Source organism: Nothobranchius furzeri, chromosome 17 (genome assembly GCF_043380555.1).
Source record: "Nothobranchius furzeri strain GRZ-AD chromosome 17, NfurGRZ-RIMD1, whole genome shotgun sequence".
Classification (NCBI taxonomy): Eukaryota; Metazoa; Chordata; class Actinopteri; order Cyprinodontiformes; family Nothobranchiidae; genus Nothobranchius; species Nothobranchius furzeri.
In genome coordinates this window covers 48,856,540-48,862,002 of record NC_091757.1, presented here as the reverse complement: position 1 = coordinate 48,862,002, position 5,463 = coordinate 48,856,540, and positions in this window count along the sequence as shown.

The window sequence follows — 5,463 nt, the reverse complement described above, 5'->3', positions numbered from 1 at the left end:
AGAAATAAGTTAGAAAAACATCACAACCTGCGTTAAAATGGACACGAATGCCGGTCATAACTGCCCGTTGAATTTTTTTGTAAAAAAGAAATTAAGTTTAATGAAATATATTTTGAAAGACAAGGTTTTACATTTATTTCACTATTTTCTAGTATTAATTTTCATCTAGTTCGTAATCATAAAATGTAACCTGAATAAAACTTATTATTTTTATATCACATCCAGTCGTATTCCAAAATACCACTGCAAATAATAAAAAAGTGCTAATTAAAAGGGTAAAGGTGTGGAACGCTGAAAAATTTTTAAATGATTATTTCTGATTATAATCGGTCAGTTTTTCATTCAAGCTGAACTTCTCCTACACCTATACCTCCTGCATTTAGCCTAGAGAACTAGACCAAATTCTTGCTTTGCAAAGTTTGGTCTAGGCATGCTCCATTGGACTCTGGCTAGCCAATCACAGCTCTCTAGAGGGGTTTCAAACACATAAAGAGCTGTGATTGGTCCATAATGGTGGGCCAATCATAGTGCTCTATCTGCTTAGTGAACAAATCACAGAGCTTTATCCACTTCGTGGGCCAATCAGGGCACTCTATATGCCTGGTGGGTGGGATGATGCAACAGAGTGAAACAAGAGTATGTCACATGACTACGTTTGCATGCAGCCAATATCCGGGTTATGATCGGGTTAAGGTCGGTATTCGGGTTTCTGAGTTGATCAGAATAACCCGTTTACAAGCATAAATAGAAAGAGTTACTCCTAACTTGCATAACCCAATTTAAATGCGGACGTTGGGGTAGCGACAGGACGTATGGACTAGGCCCAGACGCAATATGCGGTTCTTCTTGTTCCGGTATCGTGAAAACAACAACATGTTTCCCAGTTCGGAAGAGATAGCGACCGCGTTTGTTTGCGCTTTAGTTTCCTCGTCACTCCAAAAGTGTGGTGCTGTGCCGCGACTCGCCACGTTGCTCCCAACTTGTTGTTTACTTCCGGTGTTCTGGCGCATACAAGACGTCTCGCTACTCAAAAGACCAAGATTCCTTGCGAACAGAGCATGCGCAGAACACACGCTTTGATGGGGATATCCAGGTATGCGTTTACACGACCAAACATTCGGGTTAGAAAAGGGTTACCCCCAGGTGTAGTAACCGGGTTTTTAAAAACCCGGTTATGAGCATATCCGGGTTTTTGGCTGTGTTTACATGGCCGTGCGGAACCGGGTTATTGTGAATATTCGGGTTTTAAAAGGGTTACTGGCTGCATGTAAATGCACTCATTCATTGTCCAGTGGAATGCGGAAATCATTTGAAAGACAACGGTAGAACCCGCCCCACAGCCGAGAGCCGTCAATGGAGCGTGGCCAGACTAAATAATACATTTATTTAGTCTGGCTTGCCAGGCTATCCCGCATTAGCTTCTGACAGAAAATCTGGTTCAGTTCGGCTGACCTGTTTACATGCAGAATGCATTTGGATGGCTACCGCGTTATCTGGGTGCTTCAGCTCGATTAGAACCAGTCCGCTATCAGCCACACTAACACGTTTACAAGCAATTAAAAAAACTGATGCAAGTCTTTTTACAGCAGTACTTTTGTTTTCTGATGTGCATGTAAACGCACTGACTATCACTTCACATTCATGGACTCGTCAGTCTTGACTCACAAGGGGCAGGCTGTTGTTTGTTTAGCAAGTCAGTGGTAGAGTCGTGGTGCTGTTATCCAATCCGAAGTGAGATTTCCAGAAATCAGGACATAAGGGATCAAATCCTGCCGTGTTGTGCAGCAGACTTTTCCATTCTGATCCAAGTGCTTCTGGGATCTTTTTGACCTGAGTACAGCTTGCAAATGTATTGACGAAACAAGTTTCCCACACCTTTAAAGTGGCAAAGGTAGTGGTTAAAAATTGTAAAGAATCAAAACGTTTCACGATGAAATAGAAAAAAATAATCTACTCTGATCCCAGTCTAGACTTCAACCCTGTTTTCAGTCACGTGAGGTTTTAAAGGTCACTGATTAGCATCATGACTGAGTGTTTAGGCAGCAGTCTGAAACTGGCAAACCTACAGAAAACCCAAATCTTTCATGTATCTCATTAAAATACTGCGTAAATCCTCCATTTGCTTATCTCCTAATTCTCTGGGGTATGATAATTTGGTGTTACACCGAGTAACATTCTGAGGCAAGGGGCCATATTTGCAAAGCTTTGGTCTGCAGCTAACTAGGGTGCGTGAAAAAACGGGTGATTTCATCAGAGGAGGTTTTGCATTTGTAGGAAGTGATGAGATGATGAAAATAACGTGCATGCAAAATCCAAACTGAATTTGGATGAAGGGGTAAAACAAGTTGTTTGGCACTGTCCTCGTGGCTGCTCTTTTTAGAGCGCTAATAAAGAACTGACCAGAAATGTTTAGTGTTGCCTCTTTTTTTTAGGAATCCATGAGCATTGTCTCAAGTTCTGCTTTTAAACCAACAGCAATCTATGGAGAGAAGTTCCTTTAGGCACATGAATGTAGATTTCACTTTTCTTAACAACAAAAACAATTTGTCTGCGATCGCCTTACATCTTATTATTAATAAAAAGGCAAAATTTGTATTTCTTTTAAAGGTGTGGTCTGGTCACTGAATTTCTCGTGCAGGCTGAACATGAAAATAGTCTCCTACACCTATCTCCTGCATTAGCTTCTGATAGAAAATATGTTTAGTTCGGCTGACCTGTTTTCATGCAATTAAAAAACTGACACAAGTAATTTTAGGGCAATACTTTGGTTTTGTGATGCGTATGCAAATGCATTAACTGTCACTTAACATTCACGGACACATCAATCTTGACTTGCAACGGGGAAGGCTGTTGTTGGTTTAACGTCCAGGAATCAGCAGACAACGTACCGACTAGTATGAGCTAAAAGTAAGCTAGCATTAGCAACACCACTACATGGAAAATCTCCTCCTGGTGGTTGTTTGTGGAGATAAAACATCCACGTTGCAAGTCAGTGGTAGGGTTGCATTGCTGTGTGTTTAATCAATAGATTTGCAGTAGTCTCTAGGAATGAATGCCTTGCAAACCAGAGCGAGAAAAGCCCAAAAGTGCTTGGATCAGCAGGTTTATTTCCAGATATTTGGATATCTCACCTCAGACTGGATAACAGCAACACAGCACTACCACTGACTTGCAACGTGGGTGTTTTATCTCCACAAGTAACACAAGTCACGAGGGGTTTTTCTGTGTGACGGTGTTGCTAATGCTAATGATTAGCTTCTACCAGTCAGGACCTTGTCTGCTGATTCTTGGACGTTAAACCAACAACCGCCTTCCCCGTTGCGAGCCAAAATTGACAGTGTGACCTAGATTTGTCAGGCTTTTCAAATCCTAGTGTTTCACCGTCTATTTTCTATCAGAAGCTAAACTAGCAGATAGATGTAGGAGACCATTTTCATGTTCATCCTGCATGAAAACTCACAGTGAACTATTACAATCAGAACTAGTCATTAAAAATGTTTTTTTCAGAGTTCCACACCTTTAAATAAATTCGGGTTTTCAGAGAAAGGATGAAAAATTCCCTTATTTTCATTAAATAAAAATGCAGAAAACTTACTGATTTAGATTGTGATTGGTTTATTTCAAATAAATTAGAGGTTAAAGAGGAAGAAGATAAAAGAAACGATTGCATGAAGCACAAACAAATGTGTCGAGCTGACATTTTTGTGCTGGAGTTGTGGAAAAATGGCGATGGTAACAGTCTGGAGTCTCTCATTTGGTCTGGATCAGCCGCTGCAGGTGTCAGAGGGTGAGAGGTCAAGGGTTGAGCTCTTTAAGCCAAACGCAGGTCAGCGCGGGGCTCTGGGGCTTTCCATGTGAAGTGAGGGGTGCTTAGATGGAATAGGTGGAGCAGAGAAAACGAGCCTGATCCAGTTCCAGCCAACTCACTGATCAGGATGAGGTTGTTTATCAGTGAAACTTGTAGAGTTAAGGAGCTAGAGGAGATAAATATGAGCAACTCAAGCCTTAACGTTATTCATGATTGTTACATGTGAGGGTTATTGCTGATTCAAAGTGATCAAAGACTTTGCAAACAACACAAGTCACTTTTTAACAATGAAATATTGACATTAGTGAGAAAATAAAGACCAGCACAGGAATTAGTCTAATCATGAGGTCAGACTTTATCCAGTTGAAACATGGCAAAGGTTAGAATTTGTGCCTATAATGGAGGTTTTGTACATTTGTTTACCAAATCTTCTCTTTTTTTCATTTTCTCACTATCATCTTGGCATTTATACAATGCAAGACATCATTAAATGACTACATTTTTACATTTTTCCCTCCTTGTCCTGTGTCTTGTTTGAGCAAAACATTTTAATATTATGTGGGCTGTCTCCTGACATGTTTCCTTTTCTTTTGTATTCACAGTATAGACTAGGATACATTTGTAAAGTCCTCTACAGCACCTTACTGGCTCTAAAACAAAGCACAAATCAAATGAATCTGATGAAAATCGTATTTATTTTCTAGAGAAGTGGGCCATGAAGTGTCAGATAATGAATAGGTGCTTACAAAGAAACGAGGGAAAAGAATAATTCTGTTGATTTGCCATGACACTGGCTGAGAAGGAGCAAGAAAAGCCGTTTTTCTATCTTTTTTATTTTTGTTTGTTTATGCCTGTGTTTACGTTCATGTGCGCGCGCCGCTCCTGCTTAAACCCACGTTACTTTGATTGACAGATGGCCATTACCCACCGCACTGCCCGCCCCGCGCGCTTCCGAAGTGGCAGGCTCGTTCGAGGCGCTGATTGGTCAAAAATCGCAAAGCTCCGCGAGGTCAATGGACTTTAGGAATTTTTCAAATCCGCTATTGGACAATTCCACATGCCGTATTCTCGTCCCCACGTGGAGCGGCTTTTTTGATTGGCCAGCAGGCATTTTGTGGGCTGGTCTTGAGTTTCGGTTAGATGGGAAGCGTGAAACCGCGTGAGAAAGTTGCCATTGAGGTAAAGCAGAGCTAGACGTTAGAGTGCTCGCGCTGGTTTGTAGATTTTTGTTTATAAAATTAACGATATATTTCCTCTTTTTTTCGGTGAAATATGTTTTGGACGTAGCTTCCCACCCGAGGTCACCGTGGAAATTATTAATTCTGCTTTTATTGACTGTTTAACCGCCAACCAACGACCGCGACGAGTCAAGTGGGAACTCTTCACTGCAATTAACTTGTGTGGATATTACGTGTCTGATGCTCCGAGAGCGGACAGTTTGTGGCTGTGTGTGTTCCGACTCGTTGGGTGTTTTTTGAGTGTTTTACTCTGTGTTTGCTTGACTCGGAATACTTTAAACTACACCTGGTTCCGACCCGCCTCCCAGCCTTTGCTGCCTCCAGGTAACGAGCGGTGCTTTTCCGGTTGACTTAACGCTTGCGCTGTCGCTGGAGCACAAGAAGAGACAACGATCCGGAGGGTCGGTGCGAGGAGGA